This window comes from Myxine glutinosa, chromosome 5 (assembly GCF_964187855.1).
Source record: "Myxine glutinosa chromosome 5, kmMyxGlut1.1, whole genome shotgun sequence".
Classification (NCBI taxonomy): domain Eukaryota; kingdom Metazoa; phylum Chordata; class Myxini; order Myxiniformes; family Myxinidae; genus Myxine; species Myxine glutinosa.
This window is the reverse complement of record NC_136265.1, coordinates 30,654,364-30,681,212: the sequence shown is the minus strand read 5'-3', so window position 1 is coordinate 30,681,212 and position 26,849 is coordinate 30,654,364. Positions and strand designations below refer to the sequence as shown.

General features: G+C 41.3%; 1 protein-coding gene across 1 annotated transcript in view; it reads left to right on the top strand.

The window, feature by feature from the left end:
• The window catches only part of LOC137418904 (jerky protein homolog-like), an 82,703-nt gene that overhangs the window by 6,431 nt on the left and 49,423 nt on the right, over positions 1 to 26,849 (top strand). The window lies entirely within an intron of this gene.

The following is a 26,849-nucleotide window of genomic DNA, read 5'->3' as shown; positions in this document are numbered from 1 at the left end:
GAGCTGAAAATATTTTCCTCCGGTGATGTCCACTTTTAATTAATATGCAGATAGGATTCATTTCATTGAGCATTCACATATTAATGGATGTTTGACTGAACTGGGATTGTGCATCTTGTTTTTTGTTTCCTCCCTTCCTTCCTTAATGAAAAAGTAGACAGAAAATGAAGGCAAATTGCTCTTAAACAACATGGATGATTCTTCTTCTTCTTCTTCATTCGTATCCAGCACAAGGCTGCTGGGTAGCGTCATTGGCCGAGGGTGCAGCTGTGCCATTGATGCAATGCCCTCTGCTGGCTCGGGCAATAATTTGGAATTTGTTCATGGTGCCGACAGCTCGCCTAATCTTCGCGAAGAACACTGGGATTTTTAACGTCCACCAACGATTTCTGGCAGAGGAAACGTCCAGTTGATAGTCGATCCGAGGGGAGGCACACACGTTGATGAATCACCTCCTGCCAGTGAAACACCGTGATAACAGTTTATAGCTTGGTGAGAATTCAAACCCAGGTTACACAGCTTCGAGGCGCGTGTGCGTACCTCTGGACCACCATTGTTACCTCTGGACAATTGTTACTGATCGCGGTTTAGATGTTATGATGGGCCGAGCGGATGGTCCAACCGCGACCGTTACAGGATCCCCGACTCACCCGATTCCACCCAAACGTTGGCCGGATCGCACCGCAGCTGCTCAATGAGGGAAAAGACTAAAACGACGAATGCAAAGAGGAAACGAAGGCAAAGAAAGGTTGGGAAATACTACTGAATTTATTGACTATTTACACACATAAGCAAAAAGAAAGCAGTCACGTCTATTTACAAGCACATAAGACGCAGGTGACACAGTGAAATCTTTAGCTTACCTTACAGGGATGGTTGGAATTGTATTTTGTTTTGCTCGTATCTCAAAAGGCTTCAGTGAACTATTCTCTGCAGCATTAACACAGAGGAATAGCTATAATCACTGTTTTGACACATTGAAGCAGGAACTACATCTCTATTATTTCATCAAGATCATGATTCATGATTCCTCTCCATTCCAGTAAACACTAGTCTCGTGTCCATTTTAAACCTGATCTGATTACTTGTGGCCAAGGTAAACTCGTTCAAGAGCTCCAATGCAAGGACGTTTGTTTGAACTTTTTCGCTCAATGGAAGGAAGACAATTTGGTCTGTGACAAATCATGAAGCCGAGTGTAAATGGGAAAGTCCTCTTCTCCAAAGAATATGACCCTGAGTGAGAGTCTGTTTTAAATCTGTCAGTGTCGATGCATTCACCTTGACTGTAATAGATTCACCAGCTTGAACTCAAATCGGAGCAGCCGCCTTCATGTTGATCAGATTCGTGGAAAACGTCTCGTCGTCCTTTTCAAAACTGTAGGCGATGGTTTTATGCAAAAATGCCAAAAATCAAACACTGATACATGAGAGCAAAGCTCTGTATTTGTGGTGGACGAAAAGGGAAAACAAAGAATTTGTCTCATGTTGATACATTCTGCTTGAGTGGCTGGTACTGTATTTACTGATTAATTTGTCTCGGCCTGCTCTTGGCTGAATGGTTAAAGTGGCTGGTTTGAGATTTTTGGGTCCTAAGTTTGAACCCCTGTCGTAATTAACACCAGGTGGGTTGACTTAGCCTGTCATCCTTCCGAAGTCAGCAAAATGAGTACCAGCTTATTGATAATGGGGGCATGGCCTCAGCGGCACAGCCGTACCTCCAGAATATGATGCAGCCAAGCAGCCACTAGCTGCATACGAACAACAACAACAACAACAACACTTAATTGGAAATACTCTTTTTGAAGTTGTATATACTTATCCCATACACGCAGAGCAAAAAGCATGATTCAGCAATTGGTTCATGTCCGTCTGCCCATCCATCTGTCTGTATATATACAAACGTCATTTTATGATTGAGGAACAACTTATTTAAACTCAATGTTATATTTTGAACACGACTCAAGGAGACTATGAAATACGAGTATAAAGCCCATCAAAAATGACGGGTTGGAACAGTTTTTGATGGTACGGCGGCATGAGCATGCCGAAGTCTGGGCCTAGTGTCAGCGGTGCTTATATCATATTTATTTTTTAGACATCCTACAGACGTAAATGAAAACTCGTTTTACTCTGCGCACATTGCACATCATGTGCAGCAAATTTCACCTCCCTGTGCCTTGTGATGAATTTTTAATTATTATTAATTATTGATTATCCGAGGTTCTGGTGGACGGTGGTTATGTTTGGACGGAGGTAATGTCTGTTTGTCTGTCTCTCTTTGAGCAGGAAATAAGCCTGGTGTTCGCTTAGCAGTTAGGGTGCTGGCTTGGGATCCGAAGATCCTGAGTTCGAATCCCGGTCGATCGCTGAATTAACACCAGGGGGGTTGACTTAGCCTGTCATCCTTCCGAGGTCGACAAAATGAGTACCAGCTTGCTGGGATGAATGATCCCGGTGTGTACCCCGATTTAGAATAGGTACACCGTATCCCTGCGCATCCAGGTGCAGGGATACGGTAAGAGGCGACGAAGGGTTGGCGTCAGGAAGGGCATCCGGCCATAAAAACATTGCCTCAAACAAGGAACCATGATTGTCATGGGGCCCGCAAGGCTAACCCCCACTCTAGCGGCGAAAAATGGCCTTAAAACGATCATTCATTCATTCATTCATTGATATTCATTCATTCATTCATTCATTCATTGATTGTGAATTGATTAATTATTGTGATTTTAAAAAATACCGCTTCTGTACACCGACCAACCTTGAGGCTCAGTTTGCAAACCACCATCTACAATGCCAATGTAAGATGCATAATTCTTCTTCTTTTTGGGTCTTCGGAATCCTTGGGGTCTTTTGGTCATTTGGGTCTTCAGGGTCTTTTGGGTCTTCAGGGTCTTTTGGGTCTACAGCATCTTTTGGGTCTTCTGGTTTTAGTGTCTTTTTGGTCATTTGAGTCTTTTGGGTCCTCTAGGTCTTTTGAGTCATTTGAGTATTTTGGGTCTTCAATCGAGATCTTTGGGGTATTTAAGGGTCTTTGGGGTATCTTGGATCTTAGGGGTAATTTGGGTCTTTGGGGTCCCCTGGGTCCTCAGAGTCTTTAAGGGTCTTTGGGGTCTTTCGGGTCTTTAAGGGTCTTTGGGGTCTTTAAGGGTCGTCGGGGTATTTTGGGTCTTCAGGGTCTTTAAGGGTGTTTGGGATATTTTGGGTCTTAGGTTCTTTTCGGTCTTCTGGGTCTTTTTGGTCCTTTCAGTAACCAGGATCTTTTGGGTCTTCGGGCTCTTTTCGGTCTTTAAGGTTCTTTAGGTCCTTTGGGTCTTCAAGAGCTTTTCGGTCTTCGGGGTCTTTTCAATCTTTTCAGTCTTCGGGGTATTTAAAGGTATTTGGGGGTATTTTGGGTATTTTCAGTCTTCGTGGTCTTTTTGGTGTTTGGGGTCCATTGAGTCTTTTGGGTATTTTGGATCTTCTGAGTCCTTGGGGTATTTTGGGTCCTCATTGTCATTTGGGTCCTCAGGATTGTTTGGGTCTTTTGGATCCCCGGGGTGTTTTGGATCCTCGTGGTCTTTCGGGGCCTTGGGGTCCATTGAGTCTTCAGGGTCTTTGGGGTCCATTGGGTCTTCAGGGTCTTTTCAGTCTTTTGAGTTTTCGGGATATTTTGGGTCTTCAGAGTCCTGGCGGTCTTCTGGGTCCTTGGGGTCTTCTGGGTCCTTGGGGTCTTCTGGGTCTTTTGTGTCTTTAACAGTCTACAGGGTATTTTGGGTCTTCGGGTATTTTGGTTGTTTGGGGTCCATTGGATTTTCCGGGTCTTCTGAGTCCTTGGGGTCTTTTAGGTCTTTTAACTGGTGGACACACAGTCCTGTTCAAAGATTTCCCATTAAACCACCCCCCCCCCCTCCCTTTTCCCCTCTCCCCCCACTAAAATCCCTTTTAAAGCACTACTCAAAGTTGAAATCTAGCAAAATACCCCAAATACCCCCTTTAAAACCTACCCTTATGAAGGGTGACAGATACACACATACACAAACACACACACATTGTGTTTTATATGGTAGATTACAAAAGATGGGACTGGGATGTTCCTTTCACCATACAATGAGGGCGAGGGAATGTATCTTGGTAGTGGTTACTATAAACCAAAAAGGCAATGGGGTGTAGGACATCAATTTAGAAATAAAGGAGATGGGATAATTAATACACTAATGGGTATTGGTTCAATTATTCTTCAACATAAATACCTAATAGGTTCAACCACTTCTGCCATGGGAAATGTAGCAGGTGCTATAAAGAGTATAAAAGATGCTCCAAAGGAATCCCATAAATTACAAGCCATCAAAAAAATTAAGAAGAGCGAAACTAAACTATCTCCACAAGAACGGCAGAAAATAATTCAAATACTTAGGTCGGGGTTTCAAAAGTTTTAACATCTTTATTTACGAAATAAATACAAGTATGGAAGCAATTGATAGTATATATGATTTGGATGATATCAATATTATCTCAAACCCTACTAAAACAGAAAACTATTTTAAGGTAAATGCTATAACAGGAACAGATTGGAATACAAATGGAACTAAAAGTTTTGAAATAAATAATCCAACAAACTTACTTGAATCTAGCTGATAGTTTTTTGTTGTGTAAATTTTCATTCACTATGGCTGGGAATAACACAAATGCCACACTCGTAAATGATTTCTTCTGGAAAATGTTTGATCGTGTTCGTTTGTATTTTGGAACACAAGAAGTTGAGGCGGTCGATTATGTCTCTGCTACATCTGAAATGATGAAATTTATACTATATTCGTTTAGTGATAGAATAGGTAAGGGATCTGCTGAAGGTTTTATTCCTGATATGGCAACCGGAACAAAAGCAGACCCCGGTTATAATCAAAGAAAAGGAAATTATGACGACTAGAGAAATACCCGTGCGCAGCACGGGTGGGAGGCCAGAAGCAAACAGGCAATGCAGATATGGCGAATGCTAAAGCATGAAACCAATAAATTCCATATTCCTGTAGCACCTTCAGTCGCACGTCAGACATGGACAGGAAGTTCGTGAAGGACTTCCATGAAAAACGTACCCGTTCGCAAACAAAGGGGTACGTTCACGTATAGAAACATCGATCATGGGACCATGGCGAATCTGCATATGGCGATGGCAAAATATCAGAAATTGAAGGCTTTTTAAAATTTTAAACGATTCATATAAACATCCGTTGAATCATATCACACACAAATCAGCAAAATCTAAACAGTATCTTTCGAATTTCAATAAAAGCCACATCACTGTTCATATCGGTAAATATTATTCCATCATGTTTCAAATCGTGATCGATACACTATGATCGTGATGATCGTGATCGTGAATCGTGATCGATAATCGTGTTCACAATCGCTATGTCGTATGTACTCCCGATACGTGTACCAAATTCCCGATACATGTAACTGTACCAAATCAACAGTTAAAAGGATTTTGAGCCGATAGGTGTTACGGCCTTGGCAAGATCGATGGAGACAGCGATCTGTTAGATCTGATCCTCCTTCATGCCGAAGTGCAGATCCTCCTTCATGCCACATCCAATCGATGCAGCCGTGCAGCGATCAGTGCAGTTGTTTGTACGGCACATGGTGCAGCGATCGGTGCAGCCGATCGGTGCAATCGTGGACTCCCACACTGCCACATCCTGCTGATACTTGCTCCCACATGACGTTGTTTTCCTGGGTGCCACACAAACAGCTGCACCGATCGAGATTTAACAGATGTTTATATAAATTGTTTAAAAGAAAAAAACCCTTCAATTTCTGATATTTAGCCTTTTCATTTGGGCCTCCCAATTGAAGCCCCGCCCATAGGGTGGATACCGTTGCTCGACGTAAGAAGACGTCGCAATGAAAACAATGAACGTCATGCAAACGTGAATGTTATGCGGGAGTCCAACCCTGAGAATGCTGGAGACCAAAGCTGAAATTGGGAAAACTAAATAGCTTATATTACTCCTGGGGGATCCCAGGATTACCCATCTAAAATATCTTTGCGATCGGTTCAGCAGTTTTTACAGTACCTTCGAACGGACAGACAGACAGACATTTGGTGAATTATAGTAAGATGATACAAAAGCAAAAAATATTTGGATTTTGTGATTCGGGTAAAGTTCTGTATGGACTTAAAATTAGATTTCAACTACAAAGGAATGATAATGCAAATAGATTGCTTTTTGGCATTGCTAATGCTTTCGGTGATAATAATAAATTTGTTATTGTTGAAACAAGTTGGTATATCAGTGAATATACTCCTAATTTAAAAACGCAAGAGATGTTGGATAGAAGTCTTAACTCAAAGTGACCTCTAAATGTATTGTACTGTTACGTTTGTGGGGGTAGGCATGGAATACCTTAGGAAAGTTCAGAATGTGTAGGTTTAGAATGCTCTGTATGCCGCAAAGAATCTCTATGTAGTAAGTAGGCCATCTTTCTGGGTAATAGCGTTTGCATGTCGCCATAAGGGGCATGGCTTTGTGCTAATTAGTTCTTGGGCTTAAATATGAATTCCCCAGTGTGTAATTTGCCCCCTGTGATCCTCCCTCCGTCTTTATTACAATTAAATGCCTGCCAAACAACAACGACAATGTAATGGACTCATTCACTCACAACGCCTCCAGGGCCGACAGAAACAGCATTTGCCGATTGGCAAGTAAACCCCAACGTCATCCGAACATTCCCGAAAAGAGATTAGACTCCGTCCCCCGTCGACTCGTGACGGGGAGGCCATGCGTCATTGGGCATCAAGCAAGGCCATGAGGCCCTGCCCCGAAGACAACGATTGGTCGTGACGATGAACTGATGCAATGGGACATCACTGATTGGACAGTGTGACATCCGCGGTGGAACATTCGAGAGCTAGGAGAGCAAAAAGAAGCCGTCTCGCCATCTTGGTCTCTCTTCTGGTCCTGGCTAATACAGTTAATTCCTCAACAAAATTAAAACCATCAAAAATATTTCCAAAATTAGAATACAAAAAGGAGATTAATGTGAGAAATCCAAAGTTTAAGGTTGGTGATGTCGTAAGAATATAACGGTGGAAATCACACTTTGAGAGAGGTTATACAAAGAGATGGGCTAATGAACTTCTTTAAATCATTGATGTAATGGATACAGTTCCTTGGACTTACAAATTATATGATTTAAAGGGAGAAGAGATTTTAGGTTCATTTTATTCACAGGAATTACAAAAGACAAAATTAACAAAGTACATAATAAACTGAGGGGTTTAAAAAGATTTAATGGATGTCAAGAAATCAATGGAAAAATAATTTACTACAATCTCAAAATGATACGTGGCTCTGGAGGCACTCAGAGTATGACATTGAGGGAGGGTTATAATTTCATATTGACTCAACAACAATATTTACTTATTGTTTGTTAACATACTCGATGGCGATGAGTGTTGTCAAAAATTTAAGTTATTTCCTAAAATAGAACATAAACAGATATTCATTGGCTATCTATATGACTTTAATGAAAATTGTTACGTTTGTGGGGGTAGGCATGAAATACCTCAGGAAAGTTCAGAATGTGTAGGTTTTAGTATGGACCGTGTGACATGAAGAAGCCATCTCGATGTACATAAGCAGGGTAAATGTTCAGGTTAAGAGTGTTTGCATGTCGCCATAAGGAGGGTGGTTTTGTGCTAATTAATTATAGGGCTTATGGTTAATAATCCCCAGTATATATTGCCTCCCTGTGATTTTTCCCTAATGTTCTTATAAAACTCAGCCTGCCAGGCGATGGCTCCATTAGCCAACCGCCAGGGCCGACAGAAACCAGCACATTTGCCAATCGGCAAGTAAACCCCGACGTCATCCGAACATCCCCGAAGGACTGCTAGGCTCTGCCTCTGAGGACCGGAATTGACAGGCCACACCCTGAGCTTCGTCATTGGGCATCAAGAATGGCCGTGAGGCCACGCCCCGAAGGATGATTGGTTGGGACGATTAGATGGTGCTGGGAGATTGGTCAAGAGGATGACGTCATGGGGACGCTTCGAGAAAAAGCAAGAGGAGACGACATTTTCTCTCTTCTGGTCCTGGCGTTCGTTGGAGGCGGCCGCATTCTCTTTTGGTCCTGGTGTTCGTTGGAGGCGGTCCCATTCTTTTCTGGTCCTGGCATTCGTTGGAGGCAGTCAAATTATCTTCTGGTCCTGGCGTTCGTTGGAGACGGTCACATTTTCTTCTGGTCCTGGCCTTCGTTGGAGGTGGTTGCATTCTCTTCTGGTCCTGGCATTCGTTGAAGGCGGTCGAATTCCCTCTTTTGTGCTGGCTTTCAAAGAGAATGGCTGCGGTTGCCTTTTGCTCTTGTCCTGGTCTTGATCGCGACGGTCACTTGGTTGTTTTGCGTGGGAGGACGACGAACGCTTGTCTGTGTGCGCCGGAGAGATCATCGGAACCGTGTTAGCGAAGAAGGGCCGCCTGCATGGATTACCTCATGGTCGGGGTGCGACGAAAAAGCAACTCCATGCCATTTGTGCGTTTCCTGCGCGGTCGTTCGAGGCGAAGACCACCAAGCCCTGCGTTGCGACTAGAGCTAAGCGGCTGCACGACCAACATTATTCTCTTTACTTTTATGATTCCCTTGTCTATATATGAGTTGGAGTGGAGGATCCTCAACCTCGGAATTTTAGTTTACCTCACCTTTCCTTGTTTTTTACATTTCTGTAAATAAATTTATATTTGTTGAATTTCACTTGCGTGTCTTGTTTTGTTTTTTTGTTCTGTGGGTTCAGATTGTTTGGTTGAATGAAAATTCAACCATGTGTTCCCGATGTGATAAGGCTTCGGGCCTTTCCCGCGCGCGTCAATGACAATCCCGCCAAGTTCGAAATACGCCGCGGAGTAAAGCTCGTTTTGGTCATCCGTCACCCAGGGGTCTTTACCCCGGGGACACGACAATATGTTAGCATGATCATGAGGTTAAAGTATGGTTTGAATACCATCATCACATCAGGAATAACCAACTCCCAGTAGTAGTTGTTCTATTGAGGATTTAATATTTGTTTATAGGCTTAGTTGGACGCTAAGTCAAGACTTCAATTCAGTGGCAGTAAAAACATGAAACCTTTGACCTAATATGTTTATACATAAAAATGATGAAGGACTAGTAGAATCCCCCTACAATTTAATAAGTATGATGATGAAGGTAGACCCTCCAAGTAGTAGTTGGTCTACTGAGAATTTAATATTTGCTTATAGGCTTAGTTGAAAGTGGGAAAAATAGTGATTTGGGGGGGGGGGGGGGGGGGGGTTTGGGGTGTTGGTCCAATAGTTTTTCCCTTTCCCCCCATTCACTTCAATGTAAATTTTAGTGTGCATCTGGACCTTAACCAAAATATAATCGGCTTGTTCTTCTCAAATACCCAACTCATCCACCAAGTTTTGTTCAAACCGTCCACAATGTTTTGAGATGTCATGCCAAATATATTTTTTGGCCCTATCACTCAATGGTGAAGAATCACTTAAAAAAATTAATAAATTCTCATATCCGGATCTGGATCAGGGTTTTCACCGAAATCCAATCAATTTGTCCTTATCACCCACCCAACCTGTCCACCAAATTTAGTCTGAATAACCTTTTGAGATATCCTGCTCACAGACAGACAAACAAACAAGGGGTGGTATTTGCTGGTATTTGCTCGTTAATAAGCGACAGGTGGTATTTGCTAGTAAATAATAATGTCTTGTAATCTCGTGGTTCATGATTTTGTAATGGGCTGTAGAGTACTGGAGATGTCTTTAAAAAAAATTCGGGTACATATGTTGGTAATGAAGGCATTGTGTTCTGCTTTTTACGTATGTTAAATTTACTTTGCAGAACTTGTACTGCAGTGAATGGTAAAAGAGAAGGATAGTTTTTCAAAAGAAAAACAAGTTGTTTTTTCTCTGTTCTTCTCCTTACATTGCAGAGACATCCATAGAGCATGCTGTAAACTTGTGCTCAAGTTGTTCTCAGTCTGACTCAAGCAACGTTACTTTGAATAGAAACAAGGACAGGGGAAGGAGTACTTCATTTCCTCTGAAGAAATGTGGAATGAATCACACTGAAAAGAATGTACAGCAATGTGCTGTTTTTGAAAAAACTTTCACAACTTCATCTGCTTCGAAGATGCATGAGCCAACTCATACTGATGAAAAGCTGTACCTGAAGTGTTCTCTTTGTAAAAAGTCCTTCACAAATTTATATTCTCGAAAGAGACATGAGCAGAGCCACACTGTTAAAAAACAATACAAGTGTTCTTTTTGTGAAAAGGTATTCAGATATTTTTCTGAAATAAAGCAACATGAGATTAGTCACACTGGAAATAAGACACACAAATGTACTTATTGTCAAAAGGCGTTCCGTACTTCAACTCACCAAACCATGCATGAGAGGATTCACACTGGTGAAAAGCCAGACAAGTGCAGTGTTTGTAGCAAAGCCTTCATTACCTCGTCTGCATTAAGGAGACATGAAATGATTCACTTGACAGAAAAGCCACACAAATGTTCTGTTTGTAAAAAGTCCTTCACGAGTGCATATTGTCTGAATGTTCACATGTTGGTTCATACCGGCGAAAAGCCACACAAGTGTTCCATTTGTAAAAGAGCCTTCATGTACTCTTCCCAACGAAATCGACATGAGATTAAACACTCAAATGATAAGCCACACAAATGTTCATTTTGTAAAACGTCATTTGCATCTTCCACCTACCTCAAGAATCACGAGATGATTCACAGGGGAGAAAATCTACACAGATGTGCTATTTGTCGAAAGTCTTTCACTGTTGCATGTTCTTTAAAGATTCATGAGAGGATTCACACCGGTGAGAGGCCATTCAAGTGCTCTATTTGTGAAAAGGCTTTCATGTACTCTTCAAAACGAAATGTGCACGAGAAGAAACACACGAATGAGTATCCACACAAATGTGCATTTTGTAAAAAATCCTTCACATCTTCATCCTACGTCAAGGAACACGAGATGATTCACAAGGGAGAAAAGCCGCACAAATGTGGTGTTTGCAAAAAATATGTCGCAACCATGCCGCTACGTTAAAAATTCATGAGGGGATTCACATCGGCATGAGGTGGATATTCATACGGAGGTGGATACTTTGAGACCTGGTACGTCTCCGATGCATTTCCTGAAACCCACCCACGTGTGGAGATAGCAGCCAATGGCAACTTGCACGCACACACACACACACTTACCCACACACACACACATACACAGAGGAAAGTGGATACTTTGAGACCTGGGAGGGCTCCGTTCCACCTTCTGAAACCCACATATGGTGATAACAACAAATGTGAGAGGACTTTCAAGTGTTCTGTTTGTGATGTAGCCTTTAGATACCCTTGTGAACTAGATGCACATGAGGAAAATCATAAAGAAAAAAGTCACACAATTGTTCAGTTTGTGAAAAATCTTTCATAACTTCATCACTTTTGAAGAAACATGAAAATACTTACAAAGTTAGAAAGACACACGGGTGTTGTCATTGGAAGAAATTCTTCACATTGTCGGCTTACCTTAAGTAACACGAGGAGATTCACAAAAGAGAAAAAACACACAAATGCTCTTTTTGTGAAAAGTCTTTCAGATCTGGATTTTACTTTAAAAAGCATGAAATGTTGCATACTCGTGATAATCCCCACAAGTGTTCCGTTGGTGATCAACTTTTCACGACTTCGTAGAACCTAAAGATGCATGAGTTTAATTACACTGTCCAAGTGTCACCTCATTTGCATCTCAAACCCAGAATATTTGTTCATAAGGATAAAGGATAAACAGAGAAAGACAGGCACCTAGCCTGTCTTTCATAAGGATAAACAGAGAAAGACAAGCACCAAGCAGTTTTATTTCAGCCATAAATGACCCCGATATATTTAATCTTACTATAATAATTCACCAAATGTCCGTCCGTCCGTCTGTCTGTGTCCGTTTGAAGGTACTGCAAAAACGGCTGAACCGATCGCAACGATATTTTGGGTGGGTAATCCAAGGACCCCCTGGAGTAAAATAGGCTATATTGTTTTTCCAACTTTCCAGTTTTTCCAAACACGATGGAATAATATTTACCAATATGAACAGTGATGTGCTTTTGTTGAAATTCTACATACCAGAAGAGAGTAGATCGACTCCTGACAAACTCTTCCTATATAAACGTGCGGTTCCGAAGTAACACGGCAGTGTGTGCAAAGCGATGGAGAATCAGGTGTAGCGGCCGCTTCTGTGTTACAGATTCGGCGCGCACTCTTCACACATAAACGTGAAACTAAGAAAGGCGTGTCGCGGCCGCTTCCGTTTTGCAGAATGCAATCTTTTTTCCAAATGGGCGCCATGTACTGTTTAGATTTTGATGATCTGCGTGTGATATGATTCAACGGATGTTTATATGAATCGTTTAAAATAAAAAAAAGCCTTCAATTTCTGATATTTTGCCTTTTCATTTGGGCCTCCCAATTGAAGCCCCGCCCATAGGGCGGGTACCGTTGCTAGTTGAACAAATGGAGAAAAGTGTTTGAAAAAGAAGAATGTGCTCAAAAAGAAGCTTTTTTAAAATGTATTTGTGCTGTTGCCAAACTATTGCTCACGTCCACATTTGATCAGAAGAAAAACCTTAAATGTTCTGAAAAACAGACAGGGAATTATTTTTTTATATACAAAGTCTCAGCTAATTGAAGAACGGGGTGATTGTGGGTAGAATGGCAATAGGTGGACACACTAAAAGACAGAATTAAACAAGTGGAGCTACATTCAAAGTACACCGCACACATGCCAAATAAATAAATACCATCCTCCAGCGTGGCATTGCTGGGGCGCCCGGCGATACCGCTGTGCAGCACATAGAGACGGTATTGGGAGGGAGAGGTGTACAATGATTGATTGATTAATTGCATAATTAAAATCAATAAATGATCATCATGAAATATTTTCTTAATCAATTGGCTAATAGCATACCTAAACCACCAGTGCTTCATCCGAAGCTGTAAATGTTTGAAAATTAATGAAATAAGTCATTGATCGAAAAAATTAAATAAGTAATTGATTAATCAATAAATAATTAATTGATTAATTGATTAATCAATAAATCAAAATGTCCTTTATAGCCACATCACTTGGTCATTGTCATGTCCAAATATCAGCTTCCTAGTTCAAAAGGTGCCTGAGATATTGCCCAGATGAGAAAGAAAATAAATAAATAATAATCACAAAATAATTAACTAATTAATCAATTGGCTAATATGATACCGAAACCACCACCGTTTCATCCGAATCTTTAACTAAAAAAAATAAAAATTATGTCATTAATCAAATAATTAAACGATGAATTGATTAATCAATAAATCAAAAATAGCCTTTACAGCCACATCACTTGGTCATTGTCGTGTCCAAATATCAGCTTCCTAGTTCAAAAGGTGCCTGAGATATTGCCCAGATGAGAAAGAAAATAAATAAATAATAATCACAAAATAATTAACTAATTAATCAATTGGCTAATATGATACCGAAACCACCACCGTTTCATCCGAATCTTTAACTAAAAAAAATAAAAATTAAGTCATTAATCAAATAATTCAACGATGAATTGATTAATCAATAAATCAAAAATAGCCTTTACAGCCACATCACTTGGTCATTGTCGTGTCCAAATATCAGCTTCCTCGTTCAAAAGGTGCCTGAGATATTGCCCAGATGAGAAAGAAAATAAATAAATGATTAATAATGAAAATAAATAAATAATAATCACATAATAATTAACTAATTAATCAATTGGCTAATATGATACCTAAACCACCACCGTTTCATCCGAATCTGAAAAAAATAATAATTAAGTCATTAATCAAATAATTAAACGATGAATTGATTAATCAATAAATCAAAAATAGCCTTTACAGCTAAATCACTTGGTCAATGTCATGTCTAAATATCAGCTTCCTAGCTCAAAAGGTGCCTGAGATAATGCTGCCCAGAAGAGAAAGGAAATAAATAAGTATTTAATTAATCGATAATAATTAAGTAAGTAATCAATTAATTGATGAATGAAAAAACAAAAAATATCGTTTTTGACAAAGTACTTGCTCACTATTGTGCCCGCTTCGCTGCCCGGCAATGACTTCATGCAGCGCCTGGAGATGGCATCGGAAAGGAGCGGTATACAATAGTGTGACTATTACCTATGTGACTGTAATAATGTCTAAATCATTGAGAACGAACAAAAGTGATCCAGTATGAGCATCTAAAAATGACATGAAGAATGAATGAATGAATGAATGATCGCTTTAAGGCCATTTTCCCCGCTAGAGCGGGGGTTAGCCTTGCGGGCCCCATGACAATCATGGTTCCCTGTTTGAGGCAATGTTTTTTTATGAAGTGTCATGTCAAAAATGACATGAAGACAACTTGTAAATTAAAAAAATAATTTAAAGCTTGGTCCATGAAACTTCCAGCTAAAAAAATTGGTTCCTGACAGTCAATGGTTCTGCCTTTTATACCCACTTGAATGAGATTAAAACCACCACGAATAGCCACACATGTGTTCTGCTTTGTAACTACCAACATCTTTAGAGGCATAAGATTATTTGCATTGATGAAATGAATTGCTGTGAAGTACATGAAAAGATAAAGCAAAAATGAATAGATTTTTTAATGTGAAAAACATCCCATGATCTTTGAGTGAAATCCCAAATAAAAATTGTCCTTTATCTTTTGCGAAGGCTTCGTTCCTTCTATGAACACCCGTCACATGATATTATAACCAATGTGTACATGGGTTTACAAATTATTTTTGTTTCCAAAAAGGCTTGACTTGCATGCATGTTTGTGTGATATTTCAAAACTTTCATTTGGAACAAAACTTGCAGCATTTAATTAACTGATCTGTTGGTGGCATGGCGCAATACGATTTAATGTGATTCCGTGCTTTTGTTGTGCATCAAAAGTGAAATTCATGAAAATAATATCATTTGATTTACTTTTTTTTTGTATTCAAAATTGAGCCTCAGGGAAGAATGAGGAGACAGGAAAAAGTGCAAAGAATGGGGTAGTCTGATATGGTGGTACATAGATGGTGCAGTTACCATTGAGTCATACCTTCTGGGTTTGATTCCCCACCTGACTAGAAACAGTCAGATCTGTGCTTCGCAGGCACGGCACTTCATCAAAGTGAAGATGTAAAATATCATGATCATGGATGTAAAATATGATCATGGATGTAAAATATCTCTCTATTATATAGTCTCCCTGTATCTCACGAGTTATCACCTATGCTCTGTCCAAATCCTTAATTCCTGCCCAAAACGAGAGGCCAAAGTTGGATGCAAACTTATGGATCTTGCTGATCAATACTGTAGGTGGAAGGTTTACTAGTCTGTTGTTCATTAGGTCTGTCTTTGTGCCTTTCTGATGGGTTAGAATTGTGTAAGTCGTATTCCATAGTGAAGGGAGGGAGGTGTGATTTTCCTGGAAATATCTGCGGAAGGATAGTAAAAGTGGAATAGTGAGGTCGGGTGCACACTTTTTGGATGAAATCACTGATACCATAGGGACCACATTTATTATATCAAGATTGTCCAAATCATTTTTACCTTTACGGGTGAGAAGATTACTTGCTCCATGGAATAGGCTGTAAAGGGGAAAACAGTTTTGAGCCAGGGAAGTAGAGAATTAGGAAAATCTGATATGGGAACCTTTTCGACAAAGAAAGAGTGTGGACATTCCCCCTTATCAGCAGATGTGTCCATTGTGACTCCATCCTCGATGGGCGAAAAGACTCGATAAGAGTACAATCCAGAGACATTTTAACTGGATTTGGAGGGAAGGCAAAGGGCCTGAAATGTATGATCTCAGAGGAGCCGATTTTTGGATTCCTACGGTCCATTCTAAGGACAGATACACACAGATTGTAGGATTTTCGAAGTGTCTGCAAGTCCCACCAATAGGATTGGCCTTCAGGGTAGTGACCACATGTCGCTTTTCTTGCCATTGCTTCTGTATACCCTGGACAAGATGTTGGACAGCAGAACTGGATACACAAGTGCGATGGAAGTAGGTTCTTGTGCAACGAGTTACAGATGCTGTCACTATCTGTTGCTGATGCTGCTGTATTGATTTGATAATGAATATTGGCACAATATGTATTCAAGTTTTTGCATGCTCATCTGCATTCAAAAAAAAGTGGTTCTGTTGAGGTGAAACTGGTCCAGTCAAGGCAAGATGTTTCCATGGCAATGCTCCTCTGTCTTCAAACGGTGTTCGTGTAAAGGAAGAGCCGAGTGAAGATTCTCACCGAGCAGATGGTGAGCAGGGCACTGATTTAAATATCGGGTTGACTCGAGTTATTTTTGTGGAATGAAATGTTTTGCAAAGCACTCTTTTCTTACCTCGCTTTCTAAAGCTCTTGACTCGTAGAAGTGCAACATTACGTGGCAAACTGAATGCAAGCCAAAAATACTTGGAGTTAAAGCCAAAAATACTTGGAGTTAAATGTGGCCTCCTTATGCTACATGGCATTTTAATATTTGCACTATCGAGGCTCGTGGAAGAGTGAGATGTTTGTTTCTTGTACAATACTATGAGTTTGTCAGTTGTCACTGAGCAAAACTCCCAGCGATGTGAGGTTTCGCCGCATCACTCTTCCTGGAAATGGGTTTGTTGTCGAACTGTGAATTGGATTTCCATCCACTGACTTTGCTACACAAAAAACAGTTGACTTTACTACACAGAGGATGATGGAAATGTAACAGGAAGTAACGTAGTTGAGTTCACCAAATGCATCGGTGAATTGTGTACCTTTTACACATCGACTTCTGATTGGCTCCTTGTTTTTGTTTATCATTGCAGAGAGATCAATGGAAAATGGTGAAAACCTGTCCTCAAGTCGGAAGATCCCCAAGATCATTCACACTGGCGAAAAACCATACAAACGTGATCTTTGTGAAATCGCCTACAGCACGGAAAGTTATCTGAACATGCATACAGGATTCCACAAGGGGGAAAATCCATACAAATGTCCTATTTGTGAAAAAGCCTTCAAGACTTCATTCTTTTTAAAGAAACACGAGACCACTCACACAAGTGAGAAATTATTTCAGTGCTCTGTTTGTGAAAAGGCCTTCAAGAGATCTTTTGCTCTCAAGACACATGAGAAATCGGTTCATACCGGCGAGAGGCCATTCAAATGTTCTCTTTGTGAAAAAGCCTTTGTGTTGGCCTCAAAGTTGAAGCACCACCAAGTAATTCACACAGGTGAGAGGCCATTCAAATGTTCTCTTTGTGAAAAGGCCTTCTTCTTTCCGAGCCTTTTAAAGAAACATAAACTAACGCACACCTGCAAGAGACCATTCAAATGTTATCGTTGTGAAAAAGCATTCCTATCCTCTCATAATTTAAAGAAGCATCAGAAAATTCATGCTTTTTAGGAAGGTCGTGAAAGAAGCCAGCGGTCGAAAAATGCGTGGTATTTCATACCATGAGAAACTTGACATGTCTGGGATGCGGGTTCAAAGAATAATAAAATTATTTTCATGCGTCTTTTCCACCAAACGTGATCCAAAACAAAACTTTTTTCGACCAAACTTTTCCACCAAAGAATAAGAAACTTTTCCACCAAAATTATTTGAATACCATAATGTTGCCCCCTTTCCCCATCAAAAAATGTATAAGTGCGTATTTTGGGAGAAAATAAAAACATTGAATGAAACCTTTGGGGGAATTCTTCACATTTGGAACAAAGCTGAGTAATCTGTAAAAAATATTTTCATGGAAGAACCGTGACAGAGGGTCGACTAACCGATGGCCGGACAGATGGGTACACGAGGACAGGGGACACGTGTGTCAACATGACTACAGATATTGTGCATCCACAGAGAATGCATGTGATGAATAGAGTAGAAGAGCTCATTGTTAGGGATGGGAGAGGACAAGTGAGGTTGCGATGGACTGCACTCATGAAAGCATGTAAGAGGGCAGACTTGTTTTGAATACTGATTCAAGGATCGTGCAGGAGCTAGAACACAGCACAGATCAGGATTAGGATAACAAAAGGAACAGCAGTAAGAGAAGGGGGGATGCCAACAGCAGGACCAAAAGAGAAAATAAATGGAGGTGGACAACAAGGGATGTGCAGGTGAAGGGCAAGGGTAGGGGAGAATTCAAGTCATGGATAAGATGGATACAGAGGCCAAATTTGGGGTGGAAGTGGTTTAACGGGTGTAGAAAAGATCATGGTTTAGGATGGGGGATAATCTGAGATGGTGGTGAACAGATGTCTTGAAGATCAGGAGGGAAGAATGAGATTAAAGGGAATGTGGAAGTTGCTTCCACAGTTGGGAAAAAAAGAAACGAATGAGGGCAGGTGAGCAATGATTCTGGATTTTGGGAGTTTCAAGATAATGGGGTTGCTGGTGGAACGTGTGTACCATGCAGATACATGCGCCCTGTGGGAGGGACAGGCAAAGCATGGAGAGGGTAGAAGGTGCAATACTGGAACGGAGCGAGACCACCGACCTGCCAGCAATGGCAAAGTCATAGACCCATAAACTCAGCTTCATTGTGGGAGATTTCAATCATCTTGAAGGCCTTGGTTTCCATGGTGTCAAGCTGAGCAAGATGTGAGGCAGGGCCTCCAGTCCAGAGGGGAGAGCAGTATTCCATCAAGCTGTGGATGAAAGCCTTGTAAATGGATAAGAGTTCAGGTCTGCCAAGGAAGCACTTTGCACGATAGAGAATGTTCATTCGGTTACTGGCTTTGGAGGCCAACTTTGAAATGTGTTTTGCCCAAGAAAGATCATTGCTGAGATTGCGACCCAAGAGTTTGAGTACTGAAACTTGAGCAGGCAATTTTGCATTTGAGAAAATGCAAGTTAAATGAGAGGAAGGCTTAAATATGGGTTCGGAGGATGACAAAGGAGTTACTTTCTTCTTTTTTTCTTGTGATCTGGACGGGACAGAGAGTGAAAAGGGACAATGTGCAACACCGGCACACAGGGGGAATAAGACCTTCAGGCTACCAGCCTGCCATGGTATGTGAGCACAAAACCCAAAGCCATCAACCAAAAAAAGGCATTTCATCTGATGGCCTCTCTCTCTCACCAAAATGATGCCAAGATGAAAAGCTGAGGCACAGGCCCAAAATGGTGAGCCATACTCCATAGCATTTCAGATGTATGCCTTGTAAAGCATTATAAGCTGCGATTGGCCTCACTTGTGTGAGATAAAGGACTTGCTTTTTAGAGTTCTCTAAGGCAGTGACAATGCTTCTGATCATAAAAGAGGGACAAATTGCGATTGGTGGATGTTGCAGAATTGAACGACATACAGTATTCCAGATTTTGGTGCAGTTTTTAAAATTCACTTTCTTAAAAATATGCAAGCAAGAATTCTTGCATGCCCCTTCCCTTTGAAAATCGGAGACATGCTGAATGGAGAAGGTGGATCAGACTCGGCAACGGTTGCTAGAGTGAGATGTTCATGGAAGAAGTTTCGGGAACTGAGTGGCGTGCTGATGAGGAGGGGAGTGTCGTTGAAGCTGAAGGTAAAGGTGTATGCTGCATGTGTGAGAAGTGTTATGATTTATGGGAACGAGACATGGGTAATGAACGTAGAGCAGCAACGAAGGCTGGAAAGGGTGGAAATGCGAATGGTTCAGTGGATGTGCGGAGTATCGTTGAGAGAGAGGAAGACAAATGATGAATTGCGAAAAATGATGGGACTAGAGCCTGTGATTGATGCTGTGAAGAGGAACAGGTTGAGATGGTTTGGTCATGTGTTGAGGAAGGATGAAAGTGACTGGGTGAGAAGAGTGATGGAAATGAATGTAGAAGGAAGTAGAGGACGGGGAAGACCGAGAAAGACTTGGCTAAAGATGGTGGAAGAAGAAATGCGGGCAAGGGGGTTAACAAGGGGAGATGCAGAAAATAGGGCAAGATGAAGAAGATTGTCATGGGGACCGCAAGGCTAACCCCCGCTCTAGCAGGGAAAATGGCCTTAAAATGCATGTTGTTGTTGTTGTTGTGTACTCTATCAAGGGAAGGTTGAACACCCCATTGCCATTTGTGCACACTCCATTGATGAAATGAATTGCTGTGAAGTTCATGAGAAGGAAACTCTAAAATGAACGGATTTTATAATGTGAAAAACATCCCACGATCTTTGAGTGAAATCCCATATAAATATTGTGCTTTATCTTTTGGGAAGTCTTCATTCCTTCAATGGGCACCCTTCTCCAGATATTATATATAACGAATGTATATGGTTTTGGAAATGATCTGTTTCCAAAAATGTCTTGATTAAATAACTGACTTGCAAGTTCGTGTGATATTTTAATAGTTTCATTTGGAGTAAAACTTGTAGCATTTAATTAACTGATTTGTTGGTGGCATTGCTCTATATGAAATGTTGGGAAAATGCCAGGGGCATAGAAAAGGCCCCATTATATGGTATGTGCCATGTGGCAAAGTATAGAAAAGAAGGAACATTCCATGACTTGTAGAAAATGCCAAACAATAGAAAAGAAGGGACATTCAAAAAATCTCGTGTGTATGCTGGACTACCTACCCTTGTGTTCTTAGGAGGAACCAAGTAATGTTCTAGAAAGGTTCATATAAAGCGGCACCAATTTAGTTCATACAGTTGTATGAAGAAATAAATGTATTTTATTTGCCAGATGTCGGTCCTTCGCATCAACGTTAAGTTGGATGTCGCGTCTGCTACCCTCGGCTTGGTATTCCAATGTCAAGCTGGATCGCCGATTCATTTTTGGATTTTCAAATATATTTTAAAATTCTCAAGAGTGCCAGTCTGGTACCCTCTCTTATATCGATCTAGACATTTCATACACCAATAATCCACAATAATTTTTTGCTAAATACTGACTTGCATGGTTCCACCCAAATATTCCATTTGGCGACCAGAATAATAGAATGGATTAATGTGGCGTTAATATAGCGCAGATATGATGGGCCCAACTACCTCCTCTTGTGTCAAAGTTCCTTTCGTGTACGTTCATCCTTTTGAAGATTAAGATTCTTCGTTGGTATGCACTGATCTCTATACTGACTGGATAGGAAGGGAAGCTCATTTTTTGAAGCCATTTTCCGCCATCTTGGCACTCCCATGAGTTCCCGCACGCTGGATCGCTGGACGCTAAGAGTTGGCTTACCGATGAAATGTGATTCTTCTAATCCTTTGAACACGACTGTCGCAGTTTTCACAACCATAAGCAGCATCTTTATTCCGCATCATGAGCCCGCCTTTCTGTGTTTTGGGAGAAGCAATATGGCGGATTGAGGGCTTCCGGTGGCTTCAGGAGCACCCGAACAATGAACTTTAAGCACCCTATCCAGTTACTAGTACCCGACTGCAAAGCCACAATGAGCCGGCGAAGCCAAAGCCTCTTGCCACTATTTTACCCATCACTGTGGCATCAGTAGGTTAGGTAGTTGGTAGTAGGTAGGTGTAGTAGGTACCGTCGGTGTAGTAGGTGTAGTAGGTACCATTTGCATTCTGGATGAGATTAAAATTGATAAAATTTACTTCTTGATTAATTCGGTGAATTCCGTCTCAACTTCGGATATTTCTGGCCGTGAAAAACTATCCCCGACGGCCGCGATATTTCTAAAAAATAGTTCTTCGTCAATTTTAGAATATTTGACGCCGTTTTCACCATCCGAAATGCGTAATAAGCTTTTTAAAAATATTTTTCAAATGCTCGAATCTCATTGGTTCCGGTGTTTGGTGACGATTTTCGTTGAAGATAACGAGGTTGGTCTTAACGTATTTTAATTACAAATTAGATGCTCATTAGATTGTGAATCAAAGAACGACGGGTGAAACAAACTCCTATTGAACTTTTTCGCAATTGTTTTATGCAAACTTCCGCATCCGGTCGATGGCTGCCTACATTGCGTGATTTGGTTTTAGAAATATTTTTTCAAATGCTCGAATCTCATTGGTTCCGGTGTTTGGTGACGCTTTTCGTTGAAGATAACCAGGCCCGTGCAGGCCGAGGTTGGTCTTAACGTATTTTAATAATAAATTGGAGGTGCATAAGATTGTGAATCAAACAAAGACGGGTGAAAGAAACTCCTATTGAACGTTTTAAATTTGTTATGCATACTTCCGCATCCGCAAGATGGCGGCCTCCATTGCACTTCGGAATTCTCAAGCCAAGGCATAATCTGGTTTTCGACATAATACGTACGCGTTTATTGACAACACCGGCTTCGCCGGCTACGAGTACCCGACTGCAAAGCCGCAATGAGCCGGCGAAGCCAAAGCCTCTTGCCACTATTTTACCCATCATGATGGCATCAGTAGGTTAGGTAGTTGACAGTAGGTAGGTGTAGTAGGTACCGTACCTGGTAAGACTTGGTAAAAGAGAAGAGCAGACAGTCCTCCCCAATACCTACATACAATAAATGTCACAAGAAGCTTAAGGAAGTAACTATACGATGTGCTAGCTTAAGGCCTATCTTAAGAATTTTTAACTGGGCTTAACGTACGTTTTCACAGTATGTGTGTCGTCTTCTAACTTCAGTCGCTGTCAGGGCTGGTTCTCTCCGGGCACGGCAGCTTCCTCCACCAGAAGAAGTTAGCTTGCAGTAAGATCAGTGCCGACAGATCAGACGATAGCGCCGTTTCAACGGCAATGTGTGACTGTCGTTAATCAAACCGAGCTTTCTTTCTTTATGTAAACCGCTTATACCGTATTTCTGGCCGTGAAAAACTATCCCCTACGGCTGCGAGATTTCTAAAAAATAATTCTTCGTCAATTTTAAAATATTTGACGCCGTTTTTAGCGTCCGAAACGCATAATAAGCTTTAAAAAAATATTTTTCAAATGCTCGAATCTCATTGGTTCCGGTGTTTGGTGACGATTTTCGTTGAAGATAACGAGGTTGGTCTTAACGTATTTTAATTACAAATTAGAGGTGCATTCGATTGTGAATCAAAGACGGGTGAAACAAACTCCTATTGAACTTTTTCGCAATTGTTTTATGCAAACTTCTGCATCCGGTCGATGGAGGCCTCCATCGCGTGATTTGGTTTTAGAAATATTTTTTCAAATGCTCGAATCTCATTGGTTCCGGTGTTTGGTGACGCTTTTCGTTGAAGATAACTAGGCCCGTGCGGGCCGAGGTTGGTCTTAAAGTATTTTAATAATAAGTTGGAGGTGCATAAGATTGTGAATCAAACAAAGCCGGGTGCAAGAAACTCCTATTGAACGTTTTTCAATTTGTTATGCATACTTCCACATCCGCAAGATGGCGGCCTCCATTGAGCTTCGGAATTCTCAAGCCAAGGCATAATCTGTTTTTCGACATAATACGTACGCGTTTATTGACAACACCGGCTTCGCCGGCTACTAGTACCCCGACTGCAAAGCCGCAATGAGCCGGCGAAGCCAAAGCCTCTTGCCACTATTTTACCCATCACGATGGCATCAGTAGGTTAGGTAGTTGATAGTACTAGTAGGTCAGTGTAGGTACCGTACCTGGTAAGACTTGGTAAAAGAGAAGAGCAGACAGTCCTCCCCAATACCTACATACAATAAATGTCACAAGACGCTTAAGGAAGTAACAAGATACGATGTGCTAGCTTAAGGTCTATTTTAAGAAATTTTAACTGGGCTTAACATACGTTTTCACAGTATGTGTGTAATCTTCTAACTTCAGTAGCTGTCAGGGCTGGTTCTCTCCGGGCACTGCGGCTTCCTCCACCAGAAGAAGTTAGCTTGCAGTAAGATCAGTGCTGACAGATCAGACGATAGCGCCGTTGCAACGGCAATGTGTGACTGTCGTTAATCAAACCGAGCTTTCTTTCTTTATGTAAACCGCTTATACCGTATTTCTGGCCGTGAAAAACTATCCCCTCCGGCCGCGAGATTTCTAAAAAATAATTCTTCGTCAATTTTAGAATATTGACGCCGTTTTCAGCGTCCGAGACGCGTAATAAGCTTTTTAAAAATAGTTTTCAAATGCCCGAATCTCATTGGTTCCGGTGTTTGGTGACGATTTTCGTTGAAGATAACGAGGTTGGTCTTAACGTATTTTAAGTACAAATTAGAGGTTCATTAGATTGTGAATCAAAGAACGACAGGTGAAACAAATGCCGATTGAACGTTTTCGCAATTGTTTTATGCAAACCTCCGCATCCGGTCGATGGTGGCCTCCATTGTGTGATTTGGTTTTAGAAATATTTTTTCAAATGCTCGAATCTCATTGGTTCCGGTGTTTGGTGACGCTTTTCGTTGAAGATAACCAGGCCCGTGCGGGCCGAGGTTGGTCTTAACGTATTTTAATAATAAATTGGAGGTGCATAAGATTGTGAATCAAACAAAGACGGGTGAAAGAAACTCCTATTGAACGTTTTCAATTTGTTATGCATACTTCCGCATCTGCAAGATGGCGGCCTCCATTGAGCTTCGGAATTCTCAAGCCAAGGCATAATCTGGTTTTCGACATAATACGAACGCGTTTATTGACAACACCGGCTTCGCCGGCTACTAGTACCGACTGCAAAGCCGCAATGAGCCGGCGAAGCCAAAGCCTCTTGCCACTATTTTACCCATCACTATGGCATCAGTAGGTTAGGTAGTTGGTAGTAGGTAGGTGTAGTAGGTACCGTACCTGGTAAGACTTGGTAAAAGAGAAGAGCAGACAGTCCTCCCCAATACCTGCATACAATAAATGTCACAAGAAGCTTAAGGAAGTAACTATACGATGTGCTAGCTTAAGGCCTATTTTAAGAAATTTTAACTGGGCTTAACATACGTTTTCACAGTATGTGTGTAGTCTTCTAACTTCAGTCGCTGTCAGGACTGGTTCTCTCCAGGCACTGCGGCTTCCTCCACCAGAAGAAGTTAGCTTGCAGTAAGATCAGTGCCGACAGATCAGACGATAGCGCCGTTTCAACAGCAATGTGTGACTGTCGTTAATCAAACCGAGCTTTCTTTCTTTATGTAAACCGCTTATACCGGTAGATGCAGGACAACATCATAAATCAGACAAACCTACTGAGCATGGGAGCATGGGATTGAAGCCTAATTCGGCTTTTCAGGTCTACCACTAAAAAAGAGAAAAATTTCGAAAATGGCCCAGAGTGGTTTACTTTCCAATTACGTTTCGTGAGAACATTGTTTTTTATCGCGAAAAGAAGGTGATAGACGCTGATAGTGACCTGTAAGTACTCTTGAACATCCTCAACAACACATATATGCTGGTGCGAGCACTCAAAGGTCTTTACATGCTTTAGAGAAATTTAGCAGTGTACAGTTAAAGTGTAGACTTAAACTGGTAATTGAAACAGTGTAGATTGTAACCTGGTGAATGAGCAGTAGTCGCAAGACACTTTCTCACGAATTAGCTTGGGTACCCAAAACTTGGGTACATTTATGTCGTGGTTCAGCATAAACGTCGTCCTTCATGCCACATCTGATAGGTCGGTGTGGCGATGAAGAATGGAGGTGAAACATTGTTCCTCGTTTTGGCTTTGACCGAGTGACATGGCGTTTTGCAGAATCGAGTCAAAAACACGTTGTTCAAGTGCTCGTACTTTTTCGCTGTGCAGTAAGTGAGTGACTTGATACGTTTCAGTTCATCAGCTCTAGCCCACGTTGTTGCAGTATTAACAACCATGCACATATGGTCATCGTTCAACAAGTAGTTCGGATTCCAAGCGAAGTCCGGAATGGTGTCATCGTCACCAGCATATTTTGCACGAGATAATGCGACGAATAGTGCTCCTGGATTGAGACTTTCGAATTTCGCTCTCCCCGGATGAATAACGATATATCTGTTAGGTTCGCCAACACCCACAGTAATTCCTTGACAGCGATGAAAAGTTGCTGCCCATCCAAGTCTCAGAGGTATTTGCATACGTTTGCAACAGTTTCAATCAATACGACGCTCAATTGACACGATCGGCATGAGCTTTGGATGATCCTCCAAAAAAGGAGGACCCGTATATTTAGGAATATTAACGATGACGACGTCTGGTAATCCATCTTTTGGTGAATGACCATTTTCGTAAATGATGTCCTCAATATGACACGTAGCTCCGTTGTGGAGACCGTGCTCAACAGACAAATTGGAAGTAAGACAAACTTTGGCCCCTTTGCAAAGATACAATAATCGAGGTAAACCTTGGGCTTGGGCCTTGTCACTCTCTGCCACCCTGGCGTGTGGTCCAGTGTTATTTGATGTGATTTTCGCTACAGGCACATCACGATTGGCGGTTTGCAGTTGATGCCCAAAGCAATGACGATTTAGCTTAGGAAATTTGAGCATATGATGAGAACTATTTCGAGCAGCATCTTCTTACGCGTGATTCGGTTGTTTTGCACCAGCCTCGTTCCCGGCGTCGCAGACGACGTCTGACGACGCCCTGGTAAGATGTCCTGTGTCGAGGGCGCTGATTGGCTGACCTAAGCTGATCGCTGATTGGTCAGCTCAAAAAAATTTCGAAAATTCAGTTCCGGCCGTGAAAAACTATCCGTATTTCTAAACTAAATATGTAAACCGCTTATACCGTATTTCTGGCCGTGAAAAACTATTCCCGACGGCCACGAGATTTCTAAAAAACAATTCTTCGTCAATTTTAGAATATTTGATGCCGTTTTCACCCTCCGAAACGCGTAATAAGCTTTTTAAAAAGATTTTTTCAAATGCTCAAATCTCATTGGTTCTGGTGTTTGGTGACGATTTTCGTTGAAGATAACGAGGTTGGTCTTAACGTATTTTAATTACAAATTAGAGGTGCATTAGATTGTGAATCAAAGAACGACGGGTGAAACAAACTCCTATTGAACTTTTTCGCAATTGTTT